Source organism: Equus caballus, chromosome X (genome assembly GCF_041296265.1).
Source record: "Equus caballus isolate H_3958 breed thoroughbred chromosome X, TB-T2T, whole genome shotgun sequence".
Classification (NCBI taxonomy): Eukaryota; Metazoa; Chordata; class Mammalia; order Perissodactyla; family Equidae; genus Equus; species Equus caballus.
In genome coordinates, this window is record NC_091715.1 from 72,207,612 (window position 1) to 72,235,601 (window position 27,990).

The 27,990-nt window shown below is 36.7% G+C and overlaps 1 long non-coding RNA gene across 2 annotated transcripts in view; it reads right to left on the bottom strand.

The window, feature by feature from the left end:
• Positions 1-584: 584 nt before the first annotated feature.
• The window catches only part of LOC138921836 (uncharacterized), a 52,134-nt gene continuing 24,728 nt past the window's right edge, over positions 585-27,990 (bottom strand). The window contains exons 3-4 of one of the 2 annotated variants that reach the window (XR_011434723.1): positions 26,783-26,900; positions 24,395-26,015 (exon numbers count right to left, since the gene is read on the bottom strand). This is a non-coding gene — a long non-coding RNA (uncharacterized lncRNA). Of the gene's footprint in view, positions 2,656-24,394; positions 26,016-26,782; positions 26,901-27,990 lie in introns of those variants that run through there. The other variant, XR_011434724.1, reaches the window with a different exon arrangement.

A 27,990-nucleotide genomic window follows, 5' to 3' on the forward strand; every position in this document is an offset into this window, starting at 1 on the left:
CATAGCCAGGTAATAACAGAGGTGATCTTTACACAGGAATTCAAAGGACTCAAAAATTACCCTGGTTTGGATAGCAAGAGAAAGCTTCACAGGAGTTTTGAGTTTGGATTTAAAGAATAGGTAGGATTTTTTTCCCAAGATTTTATTATGAAAAACTTTAAACATACAGCCAAGGTCAGCTACATAATTTGTGAGGCTGAGTGCAAAATGAAAATGTGGGGCCACTCATTCAAAAAGCAGGGGGAAAGTCCTGCTAAAGGTACTAAAACATGAAGCATTTTTCATTTTTTTGTGCATGTGTGCACACTCCCTCACTCACTCACTCTCTCAGCTTGTCCTGGTGTTTTCTATTTGTTATTTTATGTTGTTCTAAGTAAAGAATAATTAAAAATTTAAATTATTAGCATCAATTTTATTGTTCACCTTTATACTGTGCAATATCATTTTAAATGCAAATATAAGAGCATTTAACTCATATGCAGAATCACCAAAATTACACAATTTATATTTCATAGCTTTCACATGCATATGTATTTTGTTCTTAGCAGAACAATGGAAATGACTACACAAAACTAATTCAACTGTTTTTTATTTCACTTTTTGATATGCACACACTCTACCAACATTCTCTACCTTTGGTCTATTCATGAGTAAAGAAGCAATAAAATGAAAAGGAAGTATGTTTTGCCCTATCTTTCTCTTTACTTCTATATCATCATATTCAGCAATAGTAGTTGGCTAATACAAAGAAGTAACGTGAGTGGGAAGGTCATGATAGTGTTCCTTGGTTATTCATATTTCTCAGAACCCATTGCCTTCTTTTTACATTCAAAGCAAGTTCTGGTTTGAATGGAAAGCATAAGCTCTTGGGGTTTTCAGTGCCCCCCTTACTCAGTTGTACAAATATCTTGTTCAACTTGTACTCGATTTGAGTCTTCCTCAACTCCCACACATTGTGGGTCCACTGGAATTCTGTGCTCACGGAGCATCACAAACACTATATGCAAATAGAATGGCACAGAGCAGTAAACACACACATTATGTACATCTACTCTACTCATGTGCATGCTCCATTTTCCTCTTGGACTTCACTTACAAAACACAAGTTCAGAGATGAAATGACCAACAACTTCAAAAAAGTGACAGTAGAGCATTAAACCAAGCACAGGGTCCTTCTGAGCATGGGGCTCTATGTGACGGCATGGGTCACACATCCATTAAGTTGACCCTGCATATAGCAAAATAAAAAGAATTTTATAGTAAACACACATATACCCACCACCTAGATTGTACCACTTACATTTTATTTAACTTGTTTTATCATATATCTATTCATGTATCCATCCATGAAGCTATCTTATTTTTTGTCACATTTCAAAGTAAGTAGCAGACATCAGTACACTTTACCACTAAACACTTCAGCATGCATGTTGTTAACTAAAGTTCAATATATGTTTATAGTTATTCTGAGGTAAATTATACATACATTTAAAAACACAAATATTAAGGAAACATTTGCTGAGTTCTGACAAATGCATATACCTGTGTAACTAAAATCCCTATTGAGATATAGAACCTTACCATCATCCCAGAAATCTCCCCTTTTCACTCAATCTTAACTGACATACCACCCTCAGAGGCAACCACAAAAACAGGTAGGAATTCGATAGATGAAGACTACAACAATCAAAGGGAAAGGAGAAAATGGGGATATGAGGCCAGCAGATGGAAACCTTGTCTGAAGTAAATATTTTGTGTAATATGGTAGGAGCTATCATTTGTTGAACACTGTTTGCCAGGCACTTGGCTACTTACATGAATTAATTATTTTATTTTTACAACAACCCTATAAGATAGGTACTATTAGTATCCCCGTTTTATAAGTGAGAAAACTGAGTCATAGAGTCATAGAGAACAGCCAATCAATGGCAGCCCCAGGATTTGAATACAAATGATCTGGTTCTAGAGCCCATATTCATAGGCAGCAAATCAAAAGAAAAAGACGAGATAGCAAGGTGGGCCCTGATCATAGAGGACCTTAAATGCCAGAGTAAAGAACTTAGACTGTCCTTAAGGTCATGGGAAACATTTAAATGTTTTTGGGTATAGGATGCACCTCAACCTAAACTTCATACCTTTTATGAAAATCAACTCAAAATGGATCACACACTTATATGTAAAACAGGAAACTATAAAACTTTTAGAAGATAATATAAGAGAAAATATTCAGAACCTAAGTCTTGGTAAAGGGTTCTTAAATATAACACCAAAGCATGAGCCATAAAAACTTTGATAAACTTACTTGATCAAAATAAAAACCTTTCACTCTTTGAAAGATTCTGTTAAGAAAATGAAAAGACAAGCCACAGATGGAGACAACATTTACAAACCTAACAAACTAATATAGCAGTATACACCAAAAATCAAATTAGTGCATATAAAAACTGGTGAAATAGAATAAAGCTGCATTAGTCTTCTCAGGGTGCCATAACAAAATACCACAGAGTGGGTGGCTTAAACAACAAAAATTTATTTTCTCACAGTTCTGGAGACTAGAAGTCCAAGATCAAGGTGCTAGGGTTTGTTTCTTCTGAGACCACCCTTTCTGGCTTGTAGATGACCAGCTTCCCTCTGTGTCCTCACATGGTCTTTCCTCTATGTGCAGAGAGAGAGAGAGCTCTGATGTTTCTGCCTCTTATTATAAGGATACCAGTTCTATCAGATTAGGGCCCCACCTTTATGACCTCATTTAACCTTAATTACCTCCCTAAAAGCTCTATCTCCAAGTACAATCACATTGGGGGTCAGGGCTTCAACATATCAGTTGTGGGGGGGGGGGGACACAATTCAGTTCATAACAAGCTATAAAGTTCAGTTCATAGTATTGTACCAATGTCAATTTCCTGGTTTTGAAAATGTACCATGATGATATCATTGGGGGAAGCTGGGTAAAGGGTACACAGGCACTCTCTGTACTATTTTTGCAACTTCTTATGAATCTAAAATTATTTGAAAATGAAAATTTTAAAACAACAAAAAAAGCAGTATTCTAAGAAGTCCTGTAGTTTACAGGAGTTCTTGTCTTGACTCTTTCCATACCACAGGGAACCAAGACAAGTTAGACCCTGGCTTCACAACTTACTGGCTCTGCAACCTTCGCCAATTCACCTAAGCTTTCTGAGGCTCAGTGCTTATATCCTTAAAAAACATGGCATGCAGGGCACAACACTGCCCAGTGCATCAGGAGCCCTGGATCTTTGCCCCATATTTTCTCTCCCATTAACTTCCAGGAAGTTTTTGAAACATTTCTTCCTCTGTTTTAGTAAAATTGGCATGATCTCCAATCTGCCCTCCCTCACAAAGCTGTGGTGGGGATATGGGGTGGCAACACCAGGCTTCTGGCTCATTGACATCCTCATCTTGCTTTTAGCATTTTCTTCCCCAAGTAGCAAAAATAGAAGACAAGGAGGGGAGAGAAATTAGGCAATATGTAGAAAGGAGGAGGGGAAAAAAGCTGCACACCAGATGTTTTTTGAGAAATGAAGAAAGTGTAAGGTGAAGTAAGCATTGACAAGAATGTTCAGGAAGAAGATTAATCACCATTTCAGTGTTCCATGTCCAAAGTGATTGTGTCTTTGCTTGTTTGGCTGGGTCTGATTTCAGAATTAGAGAAACCAGCTTTCTCATTAAGGCAGGATGGGGGAGGTGAGGAGGACAGACCAGAGCTACTTTAAGGTTGGCCACTAATAGAGGACAGATGGAAATGACTGGAATGCCCTTAAATAAAGCAGAAAGCAACTAAGAGAAAAGCTGTTAAAAGAAAGTACATAAACAGTTTGACCACAAACTACCAGGTTCTGACTTGCTAATAGGGGTGTAAGACTAACTTGTCAGCTTGGTTTTAAGTGCCAAACAGTGAGTGCTGAAGTGGCAAGGAACACAGTCAACAGGCGCAATCACTCCCACTGTTCAAAATCTTTCTATGACTTCCCACTACCTACCAGGAAATGTTCAAACTTCTCTGTGTTGAATGTGAGGCCCTCAGTAAGCTAGCCAAAACCTGCCTTCCAACATTCTCCCTGACCATGTCCCAAATCCATGAAATGAAATTAATCTATTGATGACCCTTCAAAAACAGCATTGGACTGGCAGTCAGGAGACCCAGGTTCAAGTCTCCACATTCCTATTAACTGTCTATGTAACCTTGAAAAGAAAATCACTTAACTTCTCTGAGCCTTAGTTTCTTGCTCTGTCAAATGAGGATAATAATCCCTACCTTGATGGGCTTTTTGTGAGGAATGCAACAGATACAAAAGCACCTAGGAGATCCCAACAGGTGTCAAGTACCAGGTCTCTGTTAGCCAGGGCTGTAGCATTTTCATCCTTGAGGGTTATCAGTCTCAAATCTCTCCTACTTAGGAAAGAATACATCTAGAACCAATCATTTCATCATTTGAGCTCCTCTGAATTTCCACTAAAGATGTTCTATGAGAACCCTTGTGCACTGTTGATGGGAATGTAAATTGGTGCAACCGCTATGGAAAATAGTATGCAGGTACCTCAAAATCTTAAAATAGAACTACCATAAGATCCAGCAATCCTGCTTCTGGGTAGATAACCAAAGGAATTGAAATCAGTATCCTGAACACATATCTTCACTCCCATGTTTATTGCAGCATTAATCACAATAGCCAAGGCATAGAAGCAACTTAAGTGTCCATAAATGGACAAATGGATAAAGAAAATGTAGTATATACATACAATGGAATATCATTCAGCCCTTAAAAAGGAAGGAAAGCTTGCCATTTGTAACAACATAGATGAACCTGGAGGACATTATGCTAAGTGAAAGAAGTCAGACACGGTAGGACAAACGCTACATGATACTACTTTATATTTGGAATCTAAAATAGTCAAACTCATAAAATCAGAGAGTAGAATGGTGGTTGCCAGGGATTTGGGGGAGGGAGAAATATGGAGGTATTAGTCAAGGGTATGAACTTTCAATCATGCAAGATGAATCAGTCCTAGAAATCCACTGTAGAGCATAGTGCCTGTAGTTAACAATACTGCATTCTATACTTAAAATTTTGCTAATAGGGTAGATCTTATGTTAAGTGTTATTATCGCAAAAATAATAATAAAGAGGGTAGGAGAAAAATTTTGGAGGTAGTAGATATGTTTATGGCCTAGATTTTGGTGATAGTTTCACATGTATACTTATCTCCAAACTCATCAAGTTGTATTCATTAAATATGTACAACTTTTTGTATGCCAATCATATTTCAATAAAGTGGTTTTTTAAAAAGTAAAATAAAATTTTAAAAAACATTATCTACGAGAGTGTATTCACATCTCTTTTGCCTAATCTCCCAAAGTTCATCTTTACCTTCTCCGTGTATCTTACATAAAAGTCTATGGCTTCCACTAGCCACAATGGATTTTAATTATCTGTTTATGGGCCTGTCTCCCCCACTAGACTATAGGATACCCTAGGGCAGGCATTGTTTCTTATTAAATTTAATATGTCCAACACCTAGTATGCAGTAAGTCTCAAAAAGTGTTTGCAGAATTGGACTGCTGAATTGAATGTCTCTTCAATAAGTTGGGACATTATTAAACAAATTCAGAGTTATAAAAGTTCATTATAATGTCAATTACAATTAATTCAATTAATTTCAACAGGACGACTTACAACAAACTATGTACAAGGCACTATGTATCCAGTTGTAAATGTGACAGAGCCTGGCTTGGGTACTGGTTCTCAATCTTGGCTTCACAGTGGAATCACTTGGAGAAGCTTTTTAAAAATACTGATGTCTGTAAAGAGATGGAAAGAGATTCCACCCACATGGATTGGAAGAATAAACATAGTTAAAATGTCCATACTACCCAAAGCAATCTAGAGATTCAATGCAATCCCAATCAGAATCCCAATGACACTCCTCATGAAAATAGAACAAAGAATCCTAAAATTCATATGGGGCAACCAAAGACCCCAAATTGCTAAGGCAATCCTGAGAAAAAAAGAACAAAGCTGGAAGTATCATAATCCCTGACTTCAAAATGTACTACAAAGCCATGGTGATCAAAACGGCATGGTACTGGTACAAAAACAGGCACACAGATCAACAGAACAGAACTAAAAGCCAAGAAATAAAACCACAGACCTATGGACAGCTAATCTTCGGCAAAAGTGCCAAGAACATACAATGGAGAAAAGATAGTCTCTTCAATAAGTAGTGTTGGGAAAACTGGACAGCCACATGCAAAAGAATGAATGTAGACCATTATCTCACGCCATACACAAAAATAAACTCAAAATGGACCAAAGGCTTGAAGATAAGTCCTGAAACCATAAAACTCCTGGAAGATAATATAGGTAGTACACTCTTTGACATCTAACTAAAAAGGATCTTTTCAAATACCATGTCTTCTCAGACAAGGGAAACAAAAGAAAAAACAAACAAGTGAGAGTTCATCAGACTAAAGAGCGTCTGCAAGGCAAAAGAAACTAGAATCAAAACAAAGAGACAACCCACCAGTTGGGAGACAATATTTGCAAATCATATATCTGAAAGGGGTTAATCTCCACAATATATAAGGAACTCACACAACTGAACAACAGTAAAAAAAAAAAACAACCCAATCAAAAAATGAGCAGAGGAGATGAACAGATACTTTTCCAAAGAAGATATACAGATGGCCAATAAACACATGAAAAGATGTTCAACATCACTAATCATCAGGGAAATGCAAATCAAAACTACACTAAGATACCATCTTACTCCTGTTAAAATGGCTATAATCACTAAGACTAAAAATAACAAATGTTGGAGAGGGTGTGGAGAAAAGGGAACCCTCATACACTGCTGGTGGGAATGCAAACTGGTGTCACCACTATGGAAAACAGTATGGAGATTCCTCAAAAAACTAAAAATAGAACTACCATATGACCCAGCTATCCCACTACTGGGTATCTACCCAAACAATTTTAAATCAACAATCCAAAGCAACATATGCACCCCTATGTTCATTGCAGCACTATTCACAATAGCCAAGACGTGGAAACAATCCAAGTGCCTATCAACTAATGATTGGATAAAGAAGATGTGGCATATATATATACAATGGAATACTACTCAGCCATAAAAAAGACAATTCATCCAATTTGCAACAACGTGGAAGTACCTGGAGTGAATTATGCTAAGCGAAATAAGCCAGACTGAGAAAGACAAACACCAGATTATTTCACTCATATGTGGAATATGAACAAACCCACAGAAAAAGAAAACAGTTCAGTGGTTACCAGGGGAAGGGGGGTTGGGGTCAGGCACAAGGGGTGAAGGGGAGCACTTATGTGGTGACAGTCAAGAGACAATGTACAACTGAAATCTCACATTGATGTAAACTATTATGAAATTAATTTAAAAAAATACTGATGTCTAGGTCCCTCACTCCAGAAATTATGATTTAATTAATCTGAGATACAGCTTGGCATCAGAATTTTTAATGTTCAGCCTAGTTTGAGAATGGTGAAATGGTGAAAACAGGCATGAAACAAGTAATTGAGAGTGTAATGAGTGTGTTGAAAGAGGAAGCATGCTAAGGGAATTTATAACCTAGTCTCAGGAGGGTTGAATTCTATATCCAGTGAAAATATCCTTCAGTAATGAAGTGGAAATGAAGACATTTTCAGGTGAAAAAAACTCAAGAATTTGTTATCAGCACAGCTATTGTAAAAGAACAGCTAAAGGAAGTTCTCTAAACAGAAAGAAAATAGTTTTTTAAAAAGAAAAACTTAGAGCATCCAGAAGGAAGAAACAACAATCAAGAGGGCAAATACTTCTCCTCAGGAATTTTTAAAATTATGTTTAATGGTTGAAACATAATTATAGGACTATCTTATGTGGTTCTCAACGTATGTAGAGGAAATATTTAAGATAATTATGTTACAAACAAGGGAAGGTCACTCCTGGGCATTTATCCCAGAGAAATAAAAACTTCTATCTACATAAATACTTATACATGATTGTTCATAGCAGTTTTATTCACAACAGCCAAAAACCAGAAACAACCAAAATGCCTGAGATGGGTAAATGGTTAAACAAACTGTGGTGCATATGTATCACAGAATACTGCTCAGGAATAAAAAGGAACAAATTATTGATACATGCAACAACTTGGATGGATCTCAAGGGCATTATGCTGAGTGAGAAAAGCCAATCCCAAACATCACAAGTATGATTCCACTTGTATAACATTCTTAAAGTGACAAAACTATAGAGATACAGAACAAATTAGTAATGGCCAGAAGTTAGAGACAGGGGGAAGAGGAGAGGAGGCTGTGGCTATTGAAAGGTAACATGAGGAATATTTGTGATTGAACTATTTTGTATCTTGATTGTAGTGGTAGCTGCACAAATCTACACATGTGATAAAACAATGTAAAATTATACACATACATTACACTAATGTCAATTTCCTGCTTTTGATATTGTATTATAGCTAAGATATAACCATTGACAAATGGAATGAAGAGTGCATGGGATCTCTCTGTACTATCTTTGAAAATTCCTGTGAATCTATAATTATTGAAATACAAATATGCACTCCCATGTTTATTGCAACATTACTCACAATAGCCAAGACATGGAAACAACCTAAGTGTCCATTGACAGATTAATGGATAAAGAAAATGTGGTGTATGTATATACAATGGATTATTCAGCCATATAAATAAGGTAATCCTGATATTTGTGATAACATGGATGGACCTTGAGGGTATTATGCTAAGTGAAACAAGTCAGACAGAGAAAGACAAATACTGTTTGATGTCACTTATATATGCAATCTAAAAATATCAGAAAGTAGAATGGTGGTTGCCAAGAGCTGTTGGTGGGGGAAAAGAGATGTTGGTCAAAGGGTCAAACTTTCAGTTATAAGACAACTAAGTTCCAGGGATCTAATGCACAGCATGGTGACTATAGTTAACAATGTTGTATTGTGTACTTGAAAGTTGCTATGAGAGTAGAGCTTTAATGTTCTCACCATAAAAATAGCAAAATTGTAGGCTGGCCCCATGGCCTAGTGGTTAAGTTTGGTATGCTCCATTGGCAGCCCAGGCTCAGTTCCCGGGCACAGACCTACACCACTCTGTTGGTGGCCATGCTGTGGCAGTGACCTATATACAAATAGAAGATTGGCACAGATGTTAGCTCAGGGTGAATCTTCCTCATGAAAAAAAATAACAAAATTGTAATATGTGAGGTAAAGGATGTGTTAACTAATCTTATTGTGGTAAATATTTTGCAGTAGTATGTGCATCAAATCATCACATTGGGCATCTTAAACTTACACAATGTTATATGTTAATTGTATCACAATAAAGTTAGGGAGAAAAAAGTTAAATGACTGCAGCCCTGGGCAACATCTTGACTATAACCTCATGAGAGACCCTGAGACAGAGTCATTTGGCTAAGCCAATCTCAAATTCCTAACTCACAGAAACTGTATGAGATAATAAGTGTTTATTGTTGTTTAAGGCACTAATATTTGGGGTATATTTTTATGCAGCCATAGGTAAATAATGCCTATTGAATGTGCTACTATTTTTTTCAAGGATTTTTGCAAAATCATGAAAGAGATTAATCAAGAAAGTAATTTTGGAAGAAGGTCAACCAAGATGGCAATATATGAGGCTCCTGAGATCCCTTCCTCCCACGGATGCACCAAATGTACAGCTACATACAGAATAATTTCACCTGAAAGAGATCCCAAAACTAGCTGAACAACTCCTACACATAGGGCAAGTAAGAAAATACCCACATCAAAGTGGGTAGGAAACCATGAGACACACTCTTGCCATAAACCCATCCCCAGCACAGCACCACACAATTGGGAACCCCCAACTTCCAGCTTCTTGCTGAGAAGTAAATGTTTGAACCTTATATCTAATGCCCCAACTTTTAACATTCCCAGCTCCCAACCTAAGGACAGGCCCCCAAAACACCTAGCTCTGAAAGCCAGTGGGGCTTGCATCCAAAAGACCCACAGGATTATAGCAAACAAAAAAGCAGTTCTTAACGGGCATGCAGGCATGTGAGCACTCGCCAAGGCTATCCCCCGCAGGGCTCAGCATAGAGGGAGCAGGCAAAAATGCCCATCTCCCAGTCTTTCCCTGAAAGAGGTTTATCTGAATACTTTAAACGCTGCTGCCTAAAGGCCAGGCTTCTAATTTAGCACACATTAGGGGCTGGCTGTAATCCTCCCCAGAAACTGGGAAAGCCTGCAGTCACCTCCCCTGCCTTCTCCCTTCAGCCTGCACCAAGTTACTAACATCTCCCTGAAAAGAGCTGGTACACATGTCTGCACCCCAACTTTTATGGCTCCTGCCCATAGCACAGTCCTCATATTACCTGACTCTTATAACTAATGGGCCTTCCATTCACAAGTCCCTCAGGACTGTGGCAAAAAAATAGTTCTTAACCAGCTACCCCCTCAGGGTTCAGCATCGAGAAAGCAGGCAAAAACACTCATCTCCCAGTCTTTCCCTGAAAGAGGTTTGTCTGCATTTACAAGCTGCTGCTTGAGAGTCAGGTTTCTAACCTTATTGCATGCTTAGGGGCTGGCTGAAATGCTCCCTAGAGATGGGAAGCCAGAGGACACTTCTCCCACCTTCACCCTCCAGCCCACTCCAACAATAAAACCAAGCTGCCAGTGTCTCCCTAGAAAGACCTTATACACATGTCTGATGTCCCAGATTTTGTGGCTGCCACCTGAGGGATGGGTCTTCAGATCACCCGGCCCTGATGGCTGATGGGGCTTGCATTCATGAACTGAAATGAAAGGATGTTAATTAGTAACAGAAAAGACGTGAAAGTATAAAACTCACTGGATAAACTAAGTATATAGTTAAATTCAGAATACTCTAATGTTGTAATGGTAGTGGGTAAATTACTTATAACTCCAGTATAAAGGTTAAAAGACAAAAGTATTAAAAATAACTATAACTAAAATAATTTGTTCATGGATACATACTGTAATAAGATATAAATTTTGACATCAAAAACATAAAATGGGGGGAGCTTTGTATGCATTAAGCTCTTATCAGCTTACAATAGATTATTATAAACATGTCTTATGTAACTCTCATGGTAACCACAAAGCAAAAGCCTATAGTAGATACATAATAGATAAAGAGAAAGAAATCAAAGTATACCACTACAGAAAATCATCAAATCACAAAGGAAGAGAGCAAGACACTAAGAAATAAACAAAGAAATTAGAAAACAATTAACAAAATGGCAATAGTAAGTCCATACTTATTAATAATGACTTTAAATGTAAAGGGACTAAATTCTCCAATCAAAAAACATAGAGTGGCTGGATGGATAAAAAAACAAGATCCAACTATATGCTGCCTACAAGAGACTCACTTCAGCTTTAAGGACACAGGTATACTAAAAGTGAATGAGTGGAAAAAGATATTCTGTGTCAAGGGAAACCAAAAGAAAGTAGGGATAGCTATACTTATATTTGACAAAACAGACTTTAAGATAAAGACTGTAGCAAGAGACAAAGAAGGTCATTATATAATGATAAAGGATTCAATTCACCCAGAGGATATAACAATTGTAAACATTTTTGCACCCAAGATAGGAGCACCTGAATATATAAAGCAAACATTAACAAATCTGAAGGAAGAAATAGCAATATAATAGTAACAGGGGACTTCAATATCCCACTTTCAACAATGGATAGATCATCCAGAGAGAAAATCAATAAGGAAACACTGAACTTAAACTACACAGTAGACTATATAACCTAACAGACGTATACAGAACATTCCATCCAACAGCAGCAGAATACACACTCTTCTCGAGTGCACATGCAATATTCTCCAGGATAGATCATATGGTAGGCTACAAAACAAGTCTTAATAAATTTAAGGAGATTGAAATCATACAAAGTATCTTTTCTGATCCCAATTGTATGAAAGTAGAAATCAACTACAAATATAAAACTGAAAAGTTCACAAATGTGTGGAGATTAAACAACATGTTCCTGAACAACCAATGGGTCAAAGAAGAAAGCAAAAGAGAAATCAAACATACCTTGAACAAATGAAAATGGAAGCACAATATGTCAAAACTTATGAGATGCAGCAAAAGCAGTTGTAAGAAGGAAGTTTATAGTAATAAATGCCTACATCAAGAAAAAAAGAAAGATTTCAAATAAACAGCCTTACTTTAAACCTCAAGGAACTAAAAAAAGAAAAACAAAGACCAAAGTTAGTGGCAAAAAGTAAATAACAAAGATCAGAGTGGAAATAAATGAAATAGAGACTAAAAAGACAATAGAAAAGTTTAATAAAACTAAGAGCTGTTTTTTCAAAAAGATAAGCAAAATAGACAAATCTTTAGCTAGGCTTACCAAGAAAAAATAAAGAGAACTCGAATAAATAAAATTAGAAATGAAAGAGGAGACATTAAAACTGATACCACAGAAATACAAAGGATCATAAGAGACTACTGTGAACAATTATACACCAATTACAATTATACAATTGTATATATACAATTATACAACAAATGAACAACCTAGAAGAAATGGATAAATTCCTAGAAACTACATCTTACCAAGGCTGAATTGTGAAGAAAGAGAAAATCTGAACAGAACGATTACTAGCAAGGAGATTGATCAGTAATCAAAAACATTTTAACAAAGAAAAACCCAGGACTAGACAGCTTCACTGGTGAGTTTTGTTTTTTTTAAATATTGGCACCTGAGCTAACACTGGCTGCCAATCTTTTATTTTTCTTCTTCTCCCCAAAGCCCCCCAGTATATAATTGTATATTCTAGTTGTACGTCCTTCTAGTTATGCTATGTGGGATGGCAGGTCAGCATGGTTTGATGAGTGGCGCTAGGTCCATGCCCAGGATCTGAACCAGCAAAACCCTGGGCCACCAAAGCGGAGTGCGTGAACTTAACCACTCGGCCACAGGGCCAGCCCCTGGTGAGTTCTATCAAACATTTAAAGAAGAATTAATGCCAATCCTTGTCAAACTCTTCCAGAAAATAGAAGAGGAGGGAACATTTGCAAACTCATTTTACAATGCCAACGTTACTCTGACACCAAAGCCAAACAAGGACACTACAAGAAAAGGAAATTACAGGCTAATGTCCCTGATGAACATAGATGCAAAAATCCTCTACAAAATATTAGCAAACTAAATTCAACAATACGTTAAAAGTTCCATATACCATAATCAAGTGAGATTTATTCCACGGATGCAAGGATGGTTTAATATCTGCAATGAATTAATGTGATATATCACATTAACAAAATGAAGGACAAAAATCATTTGATTATCTCAATAGATGCAGAAAAAGCACTTGACAAAATTCAATGTTCTCTCAAGATAAAAACACTCAACAAACTGCGTATAGAGGGAAAAGTTAGTGGTAATAAAGTAAAATAACAAATATCAGAGTAGAAATAAATTATCACAATGACTCAACATAATAAAAGCCATATATGAAAAGCTCATAGCTAACATAATACTGAACAGTGAAAAGCTGAAAGCTCTTCCTTTAAGATCAGGAACAAGATAAGGATGCCCACTCTCACCACAAGACAAATACTGCATGGTATCACTTTTACGTGGAATCTGAAAAAAAAAAGTTGAACTCATAGAAACAGAGCAAAAAGGTGGTTGCCAGGAGCTGAGCAGTGGAGAAATAGGGAGAGGTTGGTAAAATGGTACAAACTTTCAATTACAAGATGAACAAGGTTTGAGGATCTAATGTATAACATGGTGACTATAGTTTATAACACTGTATTGTATAATTGAAATTTGCCAGGAGAGTAGAACTTAAATGTTCTCACCAAAAAAAAAAAAGAAAAAGTAAATATGTGAGGTGGTGAATGTATTAATTAACTTGATGGGAGAAATCTTTTCACAATGTATACATATATCAAATCATCGCATTGTACACTTTCAATGTCTTACAATTTTATCTGCTAATTATTCCTAAATAAAGCTAAAACAAGAAAATAATTTTGTTTTGTGTAATATTCTAGTCAGGTTTTGTTATCAAGATTATGTTAGCCTCATAAAATGAATTAGAAAGTTTACCCTCTTTTACTATTGCCTGAAAGAGTTTCTAAATCGTTGGTATTGTTTTTTCCTCAAATGTGTGGAAAAATTCACCAGAGATGCTACCTGGTCCTGGTTGTCCCTGTAGGAAAGTTTTTAATAACTGAATCAATTTTATTAATAGATATCGTATAATTCAGATTCTCTGTTTTCTTCCTGCACCACCAGATCTTTATCCCTGAGAGAGGTCAGATGATGAAGGACTCATGTTTGTCCCTTCCAGGTTTGTTACCAGTGAAAGGCTCACTTTGGTAGCCTTTTTCTTTGGTTACCTTTTCTGCCTATTAAGCCAAAATCTGCTCTAAGCAGCAATAAATTTTATTGTCACTTCATTTCTGGGGAATTCAGGTCATAAATCCCCAAAAGCCAATATGTACATCACTCCTTATTTGCTTTCCTAGGATGAGTAGCCAACTACCTGTTATATATCACTTTTAGTTCAGTCACTGTTGTAGAGCAAATTTTTTTAAATGCACTCAAATATCCAACTAGGAGTCAGCATGAAATATGGGCTCCCAGGTGGACATCAGACCTCAATATATCTACCAATTTGACCCCATGTCCACCATCGCTTATGTGAAGCAACTGATTCTTTTTTCTATCTTTTATCTATTGTTACACACTTTCTCTTTTATAAAGAAAACAGGCCCTATGATGATAAAATCATACCCTGAGAAAGGAAGTCAGGTCAAGAGGGGAGAAAAGAAAGTTTTAACCTTTCAGAGTATTACAGCCAAAAGCAAACCCACATAAGCATTAGGCTCATGAGAGTTAAATTTGGGTATTAAATTGATGGTCATGAGGAAACTCAAAGCACTGTGACAGGCCCCCAAGACCTCAAGGAAAAACAAACTCATAATTTCTCAAGGCATCCCACTGCCTCTCTGATCACTTCAAGTTTTTCTTTCAAGAATTATCTCAATGCAAACGTCAATTCCCCTTTTATCCTAAATAAAGGACCTCATAGTCCAGACATTTTTACTCTGCCCCATCATGCTATACAAGCCCCCATCTTCCCAAGCTGCTAATGTGATTCCGCGCTACCCAGCTAAAGTAAAACAGGTCACTGAAGCAGTTGCAGACTGTGTTGCAGTCACCTTTGGGGCTGCAGTCCTCACCTCCACAGACCAGAGAAGGCTTTGAAAGGGCTTTGGAGACCTCCCTCAGAGGTGGTCCCACACACTTTAGCTGGTCTTGTCCTGCTGAATGGCTGAGAGGAAGGGTGAAACAGCCAAACAAAGCTAGTAAGCTCTTACCTGTCTCCTTTGCTAATTAGAGACTACAGCTCCTGGCTTGACATGTGAAGAGATTAGAAAGAAATGGGAGGGGGAAGAAAAGATGAAAGTGAATACGGAGAAAGACGGATCAACCTCATAAAGTGGCAAGGGGAAATGCCTGATAACAGGGAAAACAGGGATTTGTTTAGAAGGCCTCCCCACTCCTACCCTCAGGTTTTCATCATCCTTTTGAGTCATCCTCTATAATGCAGGAAGAGCCACTACAAAAGAAAAAGTAGGCTCTATGTCTTGCAGTCCTGGTCAAACTCCTCCCATCCAGCTTCAAAGGCTAGGAATGGCAGCCAATTTTCAGAGAAAGTGAAAAACTACACTGGCTCCTTCACTCCTCATCTATCTGCACACCATTTGGGACCAACTTCCCAGAACGCTCATGGCAATTAAGAGTAAAGAGCCTAAGGATCTGGGACTTTTCAAATACCTCTTGTTCCAGATTCAGACCAGCTGCCTTCTGGATAAGGTGAACAGAAACACAGGTAATCTAGGAACTCCTCTCACTCCACCCTTCCCTACGCCACCACCTCTACCACCCATAAAATCATTCCTGGAAGTTGGCATGAGAATTCAAATACAAATCATCAGGAATTGGAAGTCCTCATGGTGCCCATGCCTCTGTCTCAGAAATATCTGTCTCTTGGCTAAGATGGGCTGTGCAGCAGGTTTTCCACTGTAAAGTTTATATTTTCCCCTTTGTAATAATAAGTAATCTGTGGCAAGATTCTTTGAGTGTATGTAAATATCCTGTTCCCCATCAAACCTTCACCCACTACTTTTAGCACGCATTGATGATTCTTGCCTGAATCAATGATTACTATAATTGTAGCAAAATAGTGATTTTTCTAACTCTATCATTTCTTCTAAAACCAACATCATGTGGCTCCTGATATGATGCACCGAGAAGGACACAGCATCATTTCTGTTGTGTTTCTGCCAAAAATGCATAATATCAATCTAACCATGAGAAAATAACAGACAAACTCAAATTGAGGGACATTCTACAAAATAACTGGCCTGAACTCTTCAGAAGTGATGATATCATGAAAGAAAAAGAAAGCCTAAGAAACTTCTCTAGGCTAAGGGAGACTGAAGGTGAAATGCAGCTCTACTGGATTGAATCCTGATTTGGGAAGGGAGATTGCCACAAAGGACATTATTGAGACAGTTGAGAAGATTTGAATATGGACTTTAAATTAGATAAAAGTATTTTACCAATGTTAAATATCTTGAATTTGAAAATTATATTGTGGTGATATAAGAAAACGTCCTATCCTTAAGAGATACATACTAAAGTATTTAGGGTTAAAGGATCAGAGAATCTGCAACTTTCAAATGGTTCAGCAACAATAAAAAATAAAAAGAATAATAACAAAGAGTAAGTGTTCATATGGCAGAATGTTAACAATTAATGCATATAAATGAAGGGTATATAGGAGTTCATTGCACTATTGCAATGTTTCTATAAGTTGAAATGTTTGCAAAATAAAAAGATATATATTAGATTATAAATATACTAAAGGATAGTACATATATATTATGTAACATATATCTAATATCTACTGTATAACAGTGTATGTGTATACATATATATGTCATATATATCTCTTATATATGTCATATATATATGTATAGATAACATACACTTTTATATAATAGTATATATGTATGTAGTATATACTATATATGACTACATATAGTATACGTAATAGCAATATATAGCTATAATACTAGTATAGTATAAATGACCATATATAGTATATTTATATATTGTCATATATAATGAGCCTTATGTTAATCACAAACGAGAAACCTATAATAAGTATACAAATAATTAAGAGAAAAGAATCCAAACATAATACTAAAGAAAACCAGCAAACCACAAGGGAAGAGAGCAAGAAAACAAGAAAAGAAAAAAGAAAAACTACTAAAACATCCAGGAAAAAGTAACAAAATGACAATAAGTACATATTTATCAATAGCTACTTTTAATGTCAATGGACTAATTGCTCCAATCAAAGGGCATAGTGTGGCTGATTGGATAAAAAACAAGACCCATTTATATGCTGCATACAAGAGAAACACTTCAGACCTAAAGACACTCACAAACTGAAAGTGAAGTGATGGAAAAAGATACTCCACGCAAATGGCAAAGAAAAGAAAGTGGGGGTAGCAATACTCATATCAGACAAAACAGACATTAAAACAAAAACAGTAATAAAAGACAAAGAAGGGCACTACATAATGATAAAGGGAACAATCCAACAAGAGGATATAACTCTTGTAAATATCTATGCACCCAATATAGGAACACCTAAATATATAAAGTATTAACAGACATAAAAGGAGAAATAGACAGAAACACAATAATACTAGGGGACTTTCACACTCCACTTACACCAATGGATAGATCATCCAAACAGAAGATCAATAAGGAAGGAAACATTGGTCTTAAATGACACATTAAAGAAGATGTGCTTAATAGATATATAGAGAACATTCCATCCAAAAACTGCGGAATAAACATTCTTTTCAAATGCACATGGAACGTTCTCCAGGACTAATCACATATCAGGCAGCAAAGCAAGTCTCAATAAACTTAAGAAGACTGAAACAATACCAAGCATCTTTTCTGACCACAACGGTATGAAGCTAGAAATCAACTACAGGAAGAAAATAGGAAAACACAGAAATATATGGAGAGTAAACAAAATACTACAGAACTATGATGGAGTCAATCAAGAAATCAAAGGAGAAATCAAAAAACATCTGAAGACAAATGAAAATGAAAATACAACATGCCAAAATCAATGGGATACAGTAAAAGCAATTCTAAGACGGAAGTTTTTTTTTTTGTTTTGTTTTGTTTTTATATATTTTTTTTTATTAATGTTATGATAGATTACAAGCTTGTGAGATTTCAGTTGTACATTTTTGTTAGTCTTGTTGTGGGTACACCACTTCCCCCTTCGAACCCTCCCCCCACCCCCCCCCCCTTTTCCCTGGTAACCACCGATCAGATCTCCTTCTCAATATACTAATTTCCACCTATGAGTGGAGTCATATAGAGATCGTCTTTCTCTGACTGACTTATTTCGCTTAACATAATGCCCTCGAGGTCCATCCACGTTGTTGTGAATGGGCCAATTTCGTCTTTTTTTATGGCTGAATAGTATTCCATTGTGTATATATACCACATCTTCTTTATCCAGTCATCAGTTTCTGGGCATGTAGGCTGGTTCCACGTCTTGGCTATTGTAAATAATGCTGCGATGAACATAGGGGTGCAACGGACTCTTGAGATATCTGTTATCAGGTTCTTAGGATAGATACCCAGTAATGGGATGGCTGGGTCATAGGGTATTTCTATTTTTAACTTTTTGAGAAATCTCCATACTGTTTTCCATAGTGGCTGTACCAGTTTGCATTCCCAACAACAGTGTATGAGGGTTCCTCTTTCTCCACAACCTCTCCAACATTTGTCGTTCTTGGTTTTGGATGTTTTTGCCAATCTAACGGGGGTAAGGTGATATCTTAGTGTAGTTTTGATTTGCATTTCCCTGAAGAATAAACAAATGGGACTTCATCAGACTAAAGAGCTTCTTCAAGGCAAGGGAAAACAGAATTGAAACAAAAAACAGCTCACTAATTGGGAAAAAATATTTACAAGCCACTTATCTGACAAAGGGTTAATCTCCATAATATACAAAGAACTCACACTGCTTAACAACAAAAAAACAAACAACCCGATCAAAAAATGGGCAGAGGACATGAACAGACATTTCTCAAAAGAAGATATGAATATGGCCAATAGACACATGAAAAGATGTTCATCATCGCTAATCATCAGGGAAATGCAAATCTAAGACGGAAGTTTATAGCAATATAGGCCTACCTCGACAAACAAGAAAAATCCCAAATAAATCTTCTAACAGTGCAACTAAAGGAACTGGAAAAAGAAGAACAAACAAAGCCCCAAATCAGTGGAAGGAGGGAAATAATAAAAATTAGAGAGGAAATAAATGAAATAGAGATTAAGAAAACAATAGAAAAAAACAATGAAACCAAGAGCTGCTTCTTTGAAAAGATAAACAAAATGGACAAACCTTTAGCTACACACACAAAGAAAAAAAGAGAGAGGGCTCAAATAGATAAAATCAGAAATGAAAGAGGAGAAATTACAACAGACACTTCCGAAATAAAAAAGATTATAAGAGAACACTATGAAAAGCTATACACCAACAAATTGGATAATCTAGAAGAAATGGATAAATTCTTAGAATCATACAACCTTCCAAAACTGAATCAAGAAGAAATAGAGAATTTGAATAGACCAGTCACCAGTAAGGAGATTTAAACAGTAGTCATAAACCTCCTAAAAAATAAAAGTCCAGGACAAGACGGCTTCCCTGGTGAATTCTACAAAATATTCAAAGAAGACATAATACTTACGCTTCTCAAACTCTTCCAAAAAATTGAAGAGGAGGGGAAGCTTCCTAACTCATTCTGTGACGCCAACATTACCCTGATACCAAAACCAGACAAGGACATCAAAAAAAAAGAAACTTACAGGCCAATATCACTGATGAACATCAATGCAAAGATCCTTAACAAAATACTAGCAAATAAAATACAACAATACATTAAAAAGATCATACATCATGATCAAATGAGATTCATTGTAGAGATGCAGGGATGGTTTGACATCTGCAAAGCAATCAATGTGATACACCACAGTAACAAAATGAAGAATAAAAATCACATGATCATCTCAATAGATACAGAGAAAGCATTGGACAAGATACAGCATCCATTTATGATAAAAACTCTGAATCAAATGGGTACAGAAGGAAGGTACCTCAACATAATAAAGGCCATATATGAGAAACCCACAGCTAACATCATTCTCAATGGAGAAAAACTGAAAGCTATCCCTCTAAGAACAGGAACCAGACAAGGGATGCCCACTTTCACCAATCTTATTTAATGTAAAATTGAAAGTCTTAGGCAGAGAGATCAGGCAAGAAAAAGAAATAAAAGGGATCCACATTGGAAAGGATGAAGTAAAACTGTCACTATTGGCAGATGACATGATTTTATGTACAGAAAACCCTAAGGAATCCACGAAAAAACTTTTAGAAATAATAAATGAATATGGTCAAGTTGAAGGATGCAAAATCAACATACAAAAATCAGTTCCATTTCTATACACTAACCATGAAGTAGCAGAAAGAGAAATTAAGAATACAATCCCATTTACAATTGCAAGAAAAAGAATAAAATACCTAGGAGTACACTTAACCAAAGATCTGTACACTGAAAACTACAATACATTGTTGAAAGAAATTGAAGAAGACACAAAGAAATGGAGAGATATTCTGTCCACTTGGATTGGAAGAATTAACATAGTTAAAGTGTCCACATTTCCTAAAGCAATCTACAGATTCAATGCAATCCCTATCAAAGTTCCAACAACATTTTTCACAGAAATAGAATAAAGAATCCTAAAATGTATATGGAACAACAAAAGACCCTGAATAGCCAAAGGAACTCTGAGATAAAACAACAAAGCTGGAGATATCACACTCCCTGATTTCAAAATAGACTACAAAGCTATAGTAACCAAAACAGCATGGTACTGGCACAAAAACAGACACACAGATCAATGGAACAGAATCGACAGCCCAGATAAACCCACATGTCTATGGACAGCTAATCTTCGACGAGGGAGCCAAGAACATAAAACGGAGGAAGGAAAGTCTGTTCAATAAATGGTGCTGGGAAAACTGGACAGCCACATGCAAAAGAATGAAAGTAGACCATTATCTTACACCATACACAAAAATTAACTCAAAATAGATTAAAGACTTGAATGTAAGAACTGGAACCATTAAACTTCTATAAGAAAACATAGGCAGTACGCTCTTTGAAATCTGTCTTAGCAGCATATTTTCAAGTACCATGTCTGACCAGACAAGGGAAACAACAGAAAAAAATAAACAAAGGGGACAACATCAAACTAAAAGCCTTCTGCACAGCAAAGGAAACCATCAACAAAATGAAAAGATGACCTAACAATTGGGAGAAGATATTTGCAAACCATATATCTGACAAGGGGTTAATATCCAAAATATACGAAGAACTCATATATCTCAACAACAAAAAAACCTAACAACCAAATTAAAAAATGGGCAAAAGATCTGAACAGACATTTCTCCAAAGAAGATATACGGATGGCCAACAGGCACATGAAAAGATGTTCAACATCATTAACTATCAGGGAAATGCAAATCAAAACTGCAATGAGATATCACCTCACTCCCATCAGAATGGCCATAATTAACAAGACAGGAAACAAGTGTTGGAGAGGATGTGGAGAGAAGGGAACCCTCGTACACTGCTGGTGGGAGTGCAAACTGGTACAGCCACAATGAAAAACAGTATGGAGATTCCTCAGAATATTAAAAATAGATCTACCATATGATGCAGTTATTCCACTGCTGAGTATTTACCCCAAGAACATGAAAACATGAATGCACAAAGATATATGCACCCCTATGTTCATTGCAGCATTAGTGACAATAGCCAAGACTTGGAAGCAACCTAGGTGCCCATCAAGGGACGGATGGATAAAGAAGATGTGGTATATATACACAATGGAATACTACTCAGTCTTAAGAAATGAGGAAATCCAGCCATTTGTGACAACATGGATGGAACTTGAGGGTAAGTGAAATAAGTCAGAGAGAGAAAGTCAAATATCGTACGCTCTCGCTCATACGTAGACGATAAAAGCTATGACAAATAAATTCATAGAAACAGAGATTGGATTGGTGGTTACCAGAGAGGAAGGAGGGAGGGAGGAGGGCAAAAGGAGTGATTGGGCACATATATAGATTAAAAGTAAAGGGATGGAACAAGCTATACCATGCTAATAGTACTCAAAAGAAAGCTGGAGTGCTTATATTAATTTTAGACAAAGCGGACTTCGCAGCAAGGAAAATTATCAGGGATAAAGAGGAACATTACATAATGATAAAGGGGTCAATTCTCCAAGAAGATGTAACAATTCTTAATGTGCATGCATTTAACAACAGAGCACCAAAATACATGAGGCAAACACTGATAGAACTGCAAGGAGTAATAGAGGAATCCACTATTATAGTTGGAGACTTCAACACTCATCTATCAGAAATGGACAGATCCAGCAGGCAGAAAATCTGTAAGGACAGAATTGAACTCAACAACACCCAATCAACTGGATATAATTGACATCTATAGAATATTTCAACCACCAATAAGTTGAGGAGAAAAAGCTAGTAGAAAAGAAGAGGTTGAAGATACAGAAGTCTGTATATTGGGGGTGGGGGGAGAGGGATCACATAAATGTCTGAAGAGGCAGGATAGAATGGGATCCAGAGCTTGGGTAGAGGGATATACTCAGAACAGGAGAAGCTATACCTCCTCCACTGAGACAGAAGGAAAAGAGGAGATAACTCGTCTAGATAAAATTGAAATTATGGATGGTGGAGGAAGAAGTTGAGGAAGGTCCTATCTGACTATCTTCATATTCGCAGTCAAGTAGATAAAGTCAACTTCCATGAATTAGAAAAGAGAAGGCTGAACAGAGAGATTAAGAAGAAAAGTGGAAATGTAGAATAGCCACTAAGAAATTCAAGAATGAGCTACCAGGAACATACAGAAGGGTTGCTGAGCAGCTCAGTTGAGGGCCTTGTTGAGAATGGGAAACCGTAAATTTGTTTTGACTCCAAACTACATTGCGTGTGCGCATGTGTATGTGTGTGTGTGTGTGTCCACGTGCATGCATGTGCATGTGTGTTTTCCAATAGCCTGAGTGTTGAGCAGAGAAATGGTGGGAACTTGGACTTATCCAGGGTTGCAGCTCTACAGGACAAGTGTAGCAAAGGGAGGAGAGAGCATTGTGAGAATGAATGAAGTAAGGCTCCCAGACTTGAGATGGAGCCCTCGAGAACACTGACATGTAAAGGGTAAACAGAAGAAAAGGAACATGCAAAGGTAAATGAGGAGCCAGAAACCAGTGACATCACAAAAGAAACATTCCTGAAAACTCCAGCACTTGGAGAGCCTTCTGAGATCGAAAGGACTAAAGAGCCTTTCATTCCTAGCTCTGCCACAAACCCTTAGTTGTGGCAGATGAGGAAAGTGAGACCCCAAGAGGGGAAGGGATTGCCCAAAGTTCACAGTTAGTGGCAGAGTTGAGACTAAAATGTAGGTCTTTTAGCTCTGTCCCATGCTCTTATTTACTCTATGGCACTTGGTTATCTTTTCTTCTCTTATTTTAAGAACAATATATGCTTTCTGTAGATAATGTGGAAAACTCAGAAAAGAATAAGGAATAAAATTTAAATCTTATCACTGCCTGCAAACATGTTGGCATACGTGGTGGTTTTAAAACAAATTCAAAAATTCTTTGACATTTGTCCCATCAAAGTGTGGAATCCAATTCCTCTCCTCTAGAATATAGGCTAGCTTTAGTGACTTGCTTCCAACAGATATAATACAGTGAATGTAATGCTGCATGACTCCCGACACTAGGTCATAAAATCAATATAGCTTCCACCTGGCTTTCTCTCTCTCGAGACGCTTGTTCTTGGAACCCAGCTGTCATGCTATGAGGAAACCCAGACCACATAGAGAAGCCACATGTAAGTGTTCCAGCTGAAAGCCCCAGCTGAGTTCCTAGCCAGCAACCAGAATCAACTGCCAGACATGTGAATGAGGAAGTCTTCGAGATCACTCCAGCTCTAGCCATTGTCTGACTGCAACTGTATGAGAGACTCTGAGCAAGAGCCACATAAATAAGCCCAGTCAATCCTCAGAGTCTTGAGAGATAATAACCAATAATTGTCATTTTACATCACTAAGTTTGTTATGCAGTGTTAAATAACCAATACAGCAAATTTCCTTCCAGTTTTTTGTGCGCATTACATTTTAATTACAACATTGGAATTACAAAGTATATACGATTTCGTATTCTACTTTTCTCACCTTGCATTATTCATGACCATTTTACCACAACATTAAAATTTGTCTAAAAGATCATTATAATAGGCTCCTAATATTCTGCCATACAGATATTTCAAATGTGTTTAACCAGTCTTTATTGTCAGACATTTATATTATTTTCCAATTTTTCACCATCATAAATAATGCTGCAGTGAACATTCTTGCATCTACAACTTTTTTTAAGCATGTTTATTTTGGCGTTTGAATAACAAAAGCAACACAGGTTAACTGAAACACTTCAAAGACAATAAAAAAGTTTCTAAAGTTAAATTGATATATTCTTCCACTCCCCATCCAAAGCCATCCCCCAATGTAATCACTGTTAAAAATCTAGTATGACTCCTTACACACTTTATTCTTCATGTATACAAACATATAAACATATAATACTAGTTCACTTTCTTTCACAAACATGGGGTTACTATAGCCTTCTCTTTTACTCAGCAATATATCATGGATGGCTTTCCAAGTCAATATGCCTTATTCCTTTTAATGATTGGAGAGTAGTCCATAGTATAAATACACCATAATTTACATAACTGTTCCTTATCAGCGGACACTCTGATTGTTGCTATTACTATTGCAGTAAACACTCTTGTAAACTTACCTATACAATACTGGCACTTTTATTTCTGACAGTTAAATTATCATAAGTGAGATTTCCAAGTCAAGGAGCATGTGAATTTTTCATTTTAATAAATACAATTGGAGGACTTCCAATTAAATATGACATTAAATACATGTTTATCTATTATCTCTTCTAAAACTACGCTAAAATGAAGAGAAATTAGTTTTTTAAGGGGTAAAATCCCACAAAGACAGAGAGAATGGTAATGAAGGCAGCAGAAGACTAGATATGCCAAGACGTTTTTGGAAGATAGAAAGTAGATGCAGGTTAGCAGAGCTGAAGGGACTGAAGAGCAAATGTCTGCAGAGTGGGGGCTGCAAAATGAGAAGCAAGACAATTCATGCTGTGGAATGCCTGGGAAGCTCAGAAATTAGAGACACCAGTGACCAAAGAAAGCAGGGGTGTGTCAAGAGGCCGAAAGCAGAGGATTTGGTTGCATGTGTGCGAGAAAAGCAGCTAGACCACTCTTAGTTCTCCTCCCTCAACCTGCTCAGCCAGGAAAATACCTTTTCCCTACTCTGGCAGGAGATTGGAAGTTTATTCAAACTAAATTGATCCACAGAAGCCCCAGACCCAGATGCCCCAGATAGAGTTAAAAATAGGGAATGGGCATTCTATTGAAAATAGGGGCACTAAATGAAAGTCTACAATAAGGTCCCTTTTCCTACACTCCAAAAACATTGGTTCCAAGAACACCAGCAGTCAGGTATATATTTTCCAGGCAGGAAACTGGAGAATTCATCTCTGAGGAGACTGGAACTGCTCTCAAAGAAAAGACCCATAGATAATGTCATTTTGGGGTCCCCAATGAATTAGCCAGGTTCTCACTCAATCATCTCACAGTGAAGATCACCAGTTGATAAGCTCTGTCTCTATAGGAAAGCCTCCTATATGAAAAGATAAAGAACAAAACAAACAAATCAGATGCAATAGTGAAATAAGAGAGCAGAAGAAAACTTTTTGTTATACCCAGAGATCTAAGATATTATAACTATAAAATTAAAACAGGATGCTATAAAAAATAAACATTTAGAAAACCAAAGAGAAGTTATACAAATATCCTATATTTTCTTATAATACCTTTATAGTTTACTTTTTACATTTATATCTCAAATTCTATGAAATTTTTCTATATGGTACAAGGTGGGGGTCTGGCTGTATTTCCTTACAAATTGACAGCTGCCCCTATATCATTTACAGAATACTCCATACATATAGACCTTTGTTCACATTGATTATTTCCTTAAGATAAAATATTATAAGTGGAACTACTGGCTTAAAGGGCAAGAACAATTTTAAAGCTTTTAAAATATATTGTCAAATTGCCCTCCAGCAAAGTTGTACCAATTTTCATTCTGTGAGCAGTATATGAGTATGTATTTTCTATATCCATGCCAACACTGAGTATCATTATCTTCACCAATTTTGTGAGTCAACAATGTATTCTTTTATTTAATATTTTTTCTTTTAATTACTTTTGTTATGGCAAGAGGTGTGGGGGGCAGTAAATCTCAGTAATATGATAATTTCAGCAATTCCCTGTGACTTATTTCCTGGGCTTGAACTTTCTTTTTCTTGTCCTAACTTTGTCCCCATTCACACATATTCCTGCACACTGTCTTATATACATGAACCCTGGAATTCTGGGACTTGCCTTACAAGTAGACCGCTGTGTGATGTAAGACCTTGTTGATTAAAAAATCTTCACACCGTTTCTGAAGTAAAGTTTGGTAGTGTATTCGAATTTGAAGTACCCTTTGTCCCAGTAACTCCTGTTAGGAGAATGTGACCCAAGAAGAAGATAATCAGAGAACTGTGCAAAGATGTAGGTATAAAACTATGCATTCAGTTATTTTGACAACAGTGTTACTGCAGGAAATGGATATGATAGCTTTTCTGTAATTCATTTAGAGATGTGTTTAAAATCACATGTAATAAAAACGTTTAAGAAAAAACAAAAAATAAAACTGTGCTTTCAGGATTGTTTGTAAAAGCAAAAAGTTAGAAAAACTTAAGTGCCATCAACAAGAAACTGGTTAAATAAAATATTCTATATTCAATTAAATGGAATGCAGATATTTTTCTTTAAAAGAAGTTGATATATATTGACATGGAAAGATGCATTATTTGGTTTTTTAAGCATATTTCAAAACGGGATATTCATTCATTAGGCAGATATTTATTGATCATCTACTATGTACCAGCATTGTTCTGGGCACTGGGAAGAGAATAGAAGTTAATTATAATAGCATATATACTATAATCTCATTTATATAAAATTTTGAGTGTATGTATATGTGTTTACATTTGTGTAAAGAGAGAGATGTCTGAAAAGAAATCCACTATAAAGCTAATGATCATTTTTCCTGAATGGTAAGATTTTAGCTAATTTTTCCCTTTTTATTTATACTTTTCTGTAGTGTTGGAACTTTTAACATTAAGCATGTATTTTATAATCATAAGAATCAACAAAGTTATACCAATTTATAGGGGAAATTGCCAGCCACAATCCTTTACCCTTCACTCCCAGTTATTGTCCTTGAAAAATGTCCAGTCTCTCAGGAAGAACAACTAAGCTGTCATCAGCCATCAATACTCCTTGATGAACTTCCTTGTTATCCCTTTGAGGGGGTAGTTGGCTAAGGGAAGATATTCCTAAGGGTTCAAGTAGGGTACTTGGAGGTGGGGAGACAATCGCTGAAATGGATCTGTTGACTACACAGTTTTCTGAGGGGAAGTTGGGCAAGACAACTGTATCTAAGTCTGAGGGAAGGGAAAATTCCATGCAATGCCAAAGAGATTGTAGACTTCCCCACCCTTCTTGGCCCCAAAGCCTCACCTTCACAGCATCCTAAGGGAGCT